The 9,287-nt window shown below is 38.0% G+C and overlaps 8 non-coding genes across 8 annotated transcripts; all 8 read right to left on the reverse strand.

Moving 5' to 3' along the window:
• Positions 1–209: 209 nt before the first annotated feature.
• On the reverse strand, positions 210–281 carry trnac-gca (transfer RNA cysteine (anticodon GCA)). The gene has a single exon. It is a non-coding gene; the product is annotated as a tRNA-Cys (tRNA).
• Positions 282–1,196: 915 nt separating this feature from the next.
• On the reverse strand, positions 1,197–1,268 carry trnac-gca (transfer RNA cysteine (anticodon GCA)). Its single transcript has one exon. It is a non-coding gene; the product is annotated as a tRNA-Cys (tRNA).
• A 1,442-nt stretch (positions 1,269–2,710) lies between these two features.
• On the reverse strand, positions 2,711–2,782 carry trnac-gca (transfer RNA cysteine (anticodon GCA)). Its single transcript has one exon. It is a non-coding gene; the product is annotated as a tRNA-Cys (tRNA).
• A 421-nt stretch (positions 2,783–3,203) lies between these two features.
• Positions 3,204–3,275, reverse strand: trnac-gca (transfer RNA cysteine (anticodon GCA)). The gene has a single exon. It is a non-coding gene; the product is annotated as a tRNA-Cys (tRNA).
• Positions 3,276–4,190: 915 nt separating this feature from the next.
• Positions 4,191–4,262, reverse strand: trnac-gca (transfer RNA cysteine (anticodon GCA)). The gene has a single exon. It is a non-coding gene; the product is annotated as a tRNA-Cys (tRNA).
• Positions 4,263–4,683: 421 nt separating this feature from the next.
• On the reverse strand, positions 4,684–4,755 carry trnac-gca (transfer RNA cysteine (anticodon GCA)). Its single transcript has one exon. It is a non-coding gene; the product is annotated as a tRNA-Cys (tRNA).
• A 1,290-nt stretch (positions 4,756–6,045) lies between these two features.
• Positions 6,046–6,117, reverse strand: trnac-gca (transfer RNA cysteine (anticodon GCA)). Its single transcript has one exon. It is a non-coding gene; the product is annotated as a tRNA-Cys (tRNA).
• Positions 6,118–6,541: 424 nt separating this feature from the next.
• Positions 6,542–6,613, reverse strand: trnac-gca (transfer RNA cysteine (anticodon GCA)). Its single transcript has one exon. It is a non-coding gene; the product is annotated as a tRNA-Cys (tRNA).
• Positions 6,614–9,287: the final 2,674 nt, after the last annotated feature.

Genomic DNA, 9,287 nt, shown 5'->3' on the forward strand with positions numbered 1-9,287 from the left:
CATTGAATGAGGGACATTTTAGACTGAGTAACATAACCAAAAAAGGAGTACTCCCTCTCTCAAGATACATTTAGAAAGTACTTGATTTCAAGGGGGTGCCAGGATTTGAACGTGAGAAATTGTCTAATAAGGGACAATTTTCCCTGAGTAACATATTGGGAAAAAAAGTCCTCTACCCTCAAACAACTCTTTGAAAAATCTTGATTTAAAGGGGGCATCAGGATTTGAACCTGGGACCTCTTGATCTGCAGTCAAATGCTCTACCACTGAGCTATACCCCCTCTGCTAGAAACTGTCTAAAGGCGGAAAAATTGTCTAATAAGGGACATTACAGCTGGATATCAACAGAAGCTCATCAAGAACACTCTCTCTCTGAAAACATACCCATAAAGTATTTGATTTCAAGATGACAAAAATATTACAAACTGAGACCTATAGATCTGAAGTCTATTGCACTTCCACCTCTGTTAGGAACTGTCTGACAGAGAAAAAAACATTGAATGAGGGACATTTTAGACTGAGTAACATAACCAAAAAAGGAGTACTCCCTCTCTCAAGATACATTTAGAAAGTACTTGATTTCAAGGGGGTGCCAGGATTTGAACGTGAGAAATTGTCTAATAAGGGACAATTTTCCCTGAGTAACATATTGGGAAAAAAAGTCCTCTACCCTCAAACAACTCTTTGAAAAATCTTGAATTAAAGGTGCATCAGGATTTGAACCTGGGACCTCTTGATCTGCAGTCAAATGCTCTACCACTGAGCTATACCCCCTCTGCTAGAAACGGTCTAAAGGCGGAAAAATTGTCTAATAAGGGACATTACAGCTGGATATCAACAGAAGCTCATCAAGAACACTCTCTCTCTGAAAACATACCCATAAAGTATTTGATTTCAAGATGACAAAAATATTACAAACTGAGACCTATAGATCTGAAGTCTATTGCACTTCCACCTCTGTTAGGAACTGTCTGACAGAGAAAAAAACATTGAATGAGGGACATTTTAGACTGAGTAACATAACCAAAAAAGGAGTACTCCCTCTCTCAAGATACATTTAGAAAGTACTTGATTTCAAGGGGGTGCCAGGATTTGAACGTGAGAAATTGTCTAATAAGGGACAATTTTCCCTGAGTAACATATTGGGAAAAAAAGTCCTCTACCCTCAAACAACTCTTTGAAAAATCTTGATTTAAAGGGGGCATCAGGATTTGAACCTGGGACCTCTTGATCTGCAGTCAAATGCTCTACCACTGAGCTATACCCCCTCTGCTAGAAACTGTCTAAAGGTGGAAAAATTGTCTAATAAGGGACATTACAGCTGGATATCAACAGAAGCTAATCAAGAACACTCTCTCTCTGAAAACATACCCATAAAGTATTTGATTTCAAGATGACAAAAATATTACAAACTGAGACCTATAGATCTGAAGTCTATTGCACTTCCACCTCTGTTAGGAACTGTCTGACAGAGAAAAAAACATTGAATGAGGGACATTTTAGACTGAGTAACATAACCAAAAAAGGAGTACTCCCTCTCTCAAGATACATTTAGAAAGTACTTGATTTCAAGGGGGTGCCAGGATTTGAACGTGAGAAATTGTCTAATAAGGGACAATTTTCCCTGAGTAACATATTGGGAAAAAAAGTCATCTACCCTCAAACAACTCTTTGAAAAATCTTGATTTAAAGGGGCATCAGGATTTGAACCTGGGACCTCTTGATCTGCAGTCAAATGCTCTACCACTGAGCTATACCCCCTCTGCTAGAAACTGTCTAAAGGTGGAAAAATTGTCTAATAAGGGACATTACAGCTGGATATCAACAGAAGCTAATCAAGAACACTCTCTCTCTGAAAACATACCCATAAAGTATTTGATTTCAAGATGACAAAAATATTACAAACTGAGACCTATAGATCTGAAGTCTATTGCACTTCCACCTCTGTTAGGAACTGTCTGACAGAGAAAAAAACATTGAATGAGGGACATTTTAGACTGAGTAACATAACCAAAAAAGGAGTACTCCCTCTCTCAAGATACATTTAGAAAGTACTTGATTTCAAGGGGGCCAGGATTTGAACGTGGGACCTCTTGATCTGCAGTCAAATGCTCTACCACTGAGCTATACCCCTCTGCTAAAAACTTTCTAAAGGTGGAAAAATTGTCTAATAAGGGACATTATAGCTGGATATCAACAAAAACTAATAAAGAACACTCTCTCTCTGAAAACATACCCATAAAGTATTTGATTTCAAGATGACAAAAATATACAATCTGAGAACTATAGATCTGAAGTCGTTGCACTTCAACCTCTGTTAGGAACTGTCTGACAGAGAATAACCATCTAATGAGGGACATTTTTCAGAGCACACTCTCTCTCAAGAAACACTGAGAAAGTATTTGATTTCAAGATGACAAAAATATTACAATCTGAGACCTATAGATCTGAAGTCTATTGCACTTCCACCTCTGTTAGGAACTGTCTGACAGAGAAAAAAACATTGAATGAGGGACATTTTAGACTGAGTAACATAACCAAAAAAGGAGTACTCCCTCTCTCAAGATACATTTAGAAAGTACTTGATTTCAAGGGGGTGCCAGGATTTGAACGTGAGAAATTGTCTAATAAGGGACAATTTTCCCTGAGTAACATATTGGGAAAAAAAGTCCTCTACCCTCAAACAACTCTTTGAAAAATCTTGATTTAAAGGGGGCATCAGGATTTGAACCTGGGACCTCTTGATCTGCAGTCAAATGCTCTACCACTGAGCTATACCCCCTCTGCTAGAAACTGTCTAAAGGCGGAAAAATGGTCTAATAAGGGACATTACAGCTGGATATCAACAGAAGCTAATCAAGAACACTCTCTCTCTGAAAACATACCCATAAAGTATTTGATTTCAAGATGACAAAAATATTACAAACTGAGACCTATAGATCTGAAGTCTATTGCACTTCCACCTCTGTTAGGAACTGTCTGACAGAGAAAAAAACATTGAATGAGGGACATTTTAGACTGAGTAACATAACCAAAAAAGGAGTACTCCCTCTCTCAAGATACATTTAGAAAGTACTTGATTTCAAGGGGGTGCCAGGATTTGAACGTGAGAAATTGTCTAATAAGGGACAATTTCCCTGAGTAACATATTGGGAAAAAAAGTCCTCTACCCTCAAACAACTCTTTGAAAAATCTTGATTTAAAGGGGGCATCAGGATTTGAACCTGGGACCTCTTGATCTGCAGTCAAATGCTCTACCACTGAGCTATACCCCCTCTGCTAGAAACGGTCTAAAGGCGGAAAAATTGTCTAATAAGGGACATTACAGCTGGATATCAACAGAAGCTAATCAAGAACACTCTCTCTCTGAAAACATACCCATAAAGTATTTGATTTCAAGATGACAAAAATATTACAAACTGAGACCTATAGATCTGAAGTCTATTGCACTTCCACCTCTGTTAGGAACTGTCTGACAGAGAAAAAAACATTGAATGAGGGACATTTTAGACTGAGTAACATAACCAAAAAAGGAGTACTCCCTCTCTCAAGATACATTTAGAAAGTACTTGATTTCAAGGGGGTGCCAGGATTTGAACGTGAGAAATTGTCTAATAAGGGACAATTTTCCCTGAGTAACATATTGGGAAAAAAAGTCCTCTACCCTCAAACAACTCTTTGAAAAATCTTGATTTAAAGGGGGCATCAGGATTTGAACCTGGGACCTCTTGATCTGCAGTCAAATGCTCTACCACTGAGCTATACCCCTCTGCTAGAAACTGTCTAAAGGCGGAAAAATTGTCTAATAAGGGACATTACAGCTGGATATCAACAGAAGCTAATCAAGAACACTCTCTCTCTGAAAACATACCCATAAAGTATTTGATTTCAAGATGACAAAAATATTACAAACTGAGACCTATAGATCTGAAGTCTATTGCACTTCCACCTCTGTTAGGAACTGTCTGACAGAGAAAAAAACATTGAATGAGGGACATTTTAGACTGAGTAACATAACCAAAAAAGGAGTACTCCCTCTCTCAAGATACATTTAGAAAGTACTTGATTTCAAGGGGGTGCCAGGATTTGAACGTGAGAAATTGTCTAATAAGGGACAATTTTCCCTGAGTAACATATTGGGAAAAAAAGTCATCTACCCTCAAACAACTCTTTGAAAAATCTTGATTTAAAGGGGGCATCAGGATTTGAACCTGGGACCTCTTGATCTGCAGTCAAATGCTCTACCACTGAGCTATACCCCCTCTGCTAGAAACGGTCTAAAGGCGGAAAAATTGTCTAATAAGGGACATTACAGCTGGATATCAACAGAAGCTCATCAAGAACACTCTCTCTCTGAAAACATACCCATAAAGTATTTGATTTCAAGATGACAAAAATATTACAATCTGAGACCTATAGATCTGAAGTCTATTGCACTTCCACCTCTGTTAGGAACTGTCTGACAGAGAAAAAAACATTGAATGAGGGACATTTTAGACTGAGTAACATAACCAAAAAAGGAGTACTCCCTCTCTCAAGATACATTTAGAAAGTACTTGATTTCAAGGGGGTGCCAGGATTTGAACGTGAGAAATTGTCTAATAAGGGACAATTTTCCCTGAGTAACATATTGGGAAAAAAAGTCCTCTACCCTCAAACAACTCTTTGAAAAATCTTGATTTAAGGGGGCATCAGGATTTGAACCTGGGACCTCTTGATCTGCAGTCAAATGCTCTACCACTGAGCTATACCCCCTCTGCTAGAAACTGTCTAAAGGCGGAAAAATTGTCTAATAAGGGACATTACAGCTGGATATCAACAGAAGCTCATCAAGAACACTCTCTCTCTGAAAACATACCCATAAAGTATTTGATTTCAAGATGACAAAAATATTACAAACTGAGAACTATAGATCTGAAGTCTATTGCACTTCAACCTCTGTTAGGAACTGTCTGACAGAGAAAAAAACATTGAATGAGGGACATTTTAGACTGAGTAACATAACCAAAAAAGGAGTACTCCCTCTCTCAAGATACATTTAGAAAGTACTTGATTTCAAGGGGGGGAATCAGGATTTGAACCTGGGACCTCTTGATCTGCAGTCAAATGCTCTACCACTGAGCTATACCCCCTCTGCTAGAAACTGTCTAAAGGTGGAAAAATTGTCTAATAAGGGACATTATAGCTGGATATCAACAAAAACTAATAAAGAACACTCTCTCTCTGAAAACATACCCATAAAGTATTTGATTTCAAGATGACAAAAATATTACAAACTGAGAACTATAGATCTGAAGTCTGTTGCACTTCAACCTCTGTTAGGAACTGTCTGACAGAGAAAAACCATCTAATGAGGGACATTTTAGACTGAGTAACATAACCAAAAAAGGAGTACTCCCTCTCTCAAGATACATTAGAAAGTACTTGATTTCAAGGGGGTGCCAGGATTTGAACGTGAGAAATTGTCTAATAAGGGACAATTTTCCCTGAATAACATATTGGGAAAAAAAGTCCTCTACCCTCAAACAACTCTTTGAAAAATCTTGTTATTTAAAGGGGCATCAGGATTTGAACCTGGGACCTCTTGATCTGCAGTCAAATGCTCTACCACTGAGCTATACCCCCTCTGCTAGAACTGTCTAAAGGCGAAAAAATTGTCTAATAAGGGACATTACAGCTGGATATCAACAGAAGCTCATCAAGAACACTCTCTCTCTGAAAACATACCCATAAAGTATTTGATTTCAAGATGACAAAAATATTACAATCTGAGAACTATAGATCTGAAGTCTATTGCACTTCCACCTCTGTTAGGAACTGTCTGACAGAGAAAAAAACATTGAATGAGGGACATTTTAGACTGAGTAACATAACCAAAAAAGGAGTACTCCCTCTCTCAAGATACATTTAGAAAGTACTTGATTTAAAGGGGGGTGCCAGGATTTGAACGTGAGAAATTGTCTAATAAGGGACAATTTCCCTGAGTAACATATTGGGAAAAAAGTCCTCTACCCTCAAACAACTCTTTGAAAAATCTTGATTTAAAGGGGGCATCAGGATTTGAACCTGGGACCTCTTGATCTGCAGTCAAATGCTCTACCACTGAGCTATACCCCCTCTGCTAGAAACGGTGTCTAAAGGCGGAAAAATGGTCTAATAAGGGACATTACAGCTGGATATCAACAGAAGCTCATCAAGAACACTCTCTCTCTGAAAACATACCCATAAAGTATTTGATTTCAAGATGACAAAAATATTACAAACTGAGACCTATAGATCTGAAGTCTATTGCACTTCCACCTCTGTTAGGAACTGTCTGACAGAGAAAAAAACATTGAATGAGGGACATTTTAGACTGAGTAACATAACCAAAAAAGGAGTACTCCCTCTCTCAAGATACATTTAGAAAGTACTTGATTTCAAGGGGGTGCCAGGATTTGAACGTGAGAAATTGTCTAATAAGGGACAATTTTCCCTGAGTAACATATTGGGAAAAAAAGTCATCTACCCTCAAACAACTCTTTGAAAAATCTTGATTTAAAGGGGGCATCAGGATTTGAACCTGGGACCTCTTGATCTGCAGTCAAATGCTCTACCACTGAGCTATACCCCCTCTGCTAGAAACTGTCTAAAGGTGGATAAATGTCTAATAAGGGACATTACAGCAGGATATCAACAGAAGCTAATCAAGAACACTCTCTCTCTGAAAACATACCCATAAAGTATTTGATTTCAAGATGACAAAAATATTACAAACTGAGACCTATAGATCTGAAGTCTATTGCACTTCCACCTCTGTTAGGAACTGTCTGACAGAGAAAAAAAATTGAATGAGGGACATTTAGACTGAGTAACATAACCAAAAAATGAGTACTCCCTCTCTCAAGATACATTTAGAAAGTACTTGATTTCAAGGGGGGCCAGGCCAGGATTTGAACGTGAGAAATTGTCTAATAAGGGACAATTTTCCCTGAGTAACATATTGGGAAAAAAAAGTCATCTACCCTCAAACAACTCTTTGAAAAATCTTGATTTTAAAGGGGGCATCAGGATTGAACCTGGGACTCATGATCTGCAGTCAAATGCTCTACCACTGAGCTATACCCCCTCTGCTAGAAACGGTCTAAAGGCAAAAAATTGTCTAATAAGGGACATTACAGCTGGATATCAACAGAAGCTAATCAAGAACACTCTCTCTGAAAACATACCCATAAAGTATTTGATTTCAGAAGATGACAAAAATATTACAATCTGAGAACTATAGATCTGAAGTCTATTGCACTTCCACTCTGTTAGGAACTGTCTGACAGAGAAAAAAACATTGAATGAGGGACATTTTAGACTGAGTAACATAACCAAAAAGGAGTACTCCCTCTCTCAAGATACATTTAGAAAGTACTTGATTAAAAGGGGGGGTGCCAGGATTTGAACGTGAGAAATGTCTAATAAGGGACAATTTTCCCTGAGTAACATATTGGGAAAAAAAAGTCCTCTACCCTCAAACAACTCTTTGAAAAATCTTGATTTAAAGGGGCATCAGGATTTGAACCTGGGACCTCATGATCTGCAGTCAAATGCTCTACCACTGAGCTATACCCCTCTGCTAGAACGTCAAAGGCTAAAGGCGAAAAATGGTCTAATAAGGACATTACAGTGGATATCAACAGAAGCTCATCAAGAACACTCTCTCTCTGAAAACATACCCATAAAGTATTTGATTTCAAGATGACAAAAATATTACAAACTGAGACCTATAGATCTGAAGTCTATTGCACTTCCACCTCTGTTAGGAACTGTCTGACAGAGAAAAAAACATTGAATGAGGGACATTTTAGACTGAGTAACATAACCAAAAAAGGAGTACTCCCTCTCTCAAGATACATTTAGAAAGTACTTGATTTTCAAGGGGGTTGCCATGGATTGAACGTGAGAAATGTCTTAATAAGGGACAATTTCCCTGAGTAAATATTGGGAAAAAGTCATCTACCCTCAAACAACTCTTTGGAAAAATCTTGATTTAAAGGGGGCATCAGGATTTGAACCTGGGACCTCTTGATCTGCAGTCAAATGCTTACCACTGAGCTATACCCCTCTGCTAGAAACGGTCTAAAGGTGGAAAATAAATGTCTAATAAGGGACATTACAGCTGGATATCAACAGAAGCTAATCAAGAACACTCTCTCTCTGAAAACATACCCATAAAGTATTTGATTTCAAGATGACAAAAATATTACAAACTGAGACCTATAGATCTGAAGTCTATTGCACTTCCACCTCTGTTAGGAACTGTCTGACAGAGAAAAAAAAACATGAATGAGGGACATTTTAGACTGAGTAACATAACCAAAAATGGAGTACTCCTCTCTCAAGATACATTTAGAAAGTACTTGATTTCAAGGGGGTGCCAGGATTTGAACGTGAGAGAAATTGTCTAATAAGGGACAATTTTCCCTGAGTAACATATTGGGAAAAAAGTCCTCTACCCTCAAACAACTCTTTGAAAAATCTTGATTAAAAGGGGCATCAGGATTTGAACCTGGGACCTCTTGATCTGCAGTCAAATGCTCTACCACTGAGCTATACCCCCTCTGCTAGAAAACGGTTAAAGGCGGAAGAAAAATGGTCTAATAAGGGACATTACAGCTGGATATCAACAGAAGCTAATCAAGAACACTCTCTCTCTGAAACATACCCATAAAATATTTGATTTCAAGATGACAAAAATATTACAAACTGAGAACTATAGATCTGAAGTCTATTGCACTTCCACCTCTGTTAGGAACTGTCTGACAGAGAAAAAACATTGAATGAGGGACATTTTAGAGACTGAGTAACATAACCAAAAAAAGGGAGTACTCCTCTCTCAAGATACATTAGAAAGTACTTGATTTCAAGGGGGATCAGGATTTGAACCTGGGACCTTGATCTGCAGTCAAATGCTCTAACCACTGAGCTATACCCCCTCTGCTAAAACTTTCTAAAGGTGGAAACATTGTCTAATAAGGGACATTATAGCTGATATAACAAAAACTATAAAGAACACTCTCTCTCTCAAAAATACCATAAGTATTTGATTTCAAGATGACAAAAATATTACAATCTGGAACTATAGATCTGAAGTCTGTTGCACTTCAAACTCTGTTAGGAAACTGTCTGACAGAGAATAACCATCTAATGAGGGACATTTTGCAGGCAAAACCTTCTCAAGAAACCCTCTTGAAGAAAAAAGTACTTGATTTCAAGATGACAGAAATATTACAATCTGAGACCTATAGATCTGAAGTCAT

Source organism: Oncorhynchus kisutch, unplaced genomic scaffold, assembly GCF_002021735.2.
Source record: "Oncorhynchus kisutch isolate 150728-3 unplaced genomic scaffold, Okis_V2 scaffold4071, whole genome shotgun sequence".
NCBI classification, from domain to species: Eukaryota; Metazoa; Chordata; class Actinopteri; order Salmoniformes; family Salmonidae; genus Oncorhynchus; species Oncorhynchus kisutch.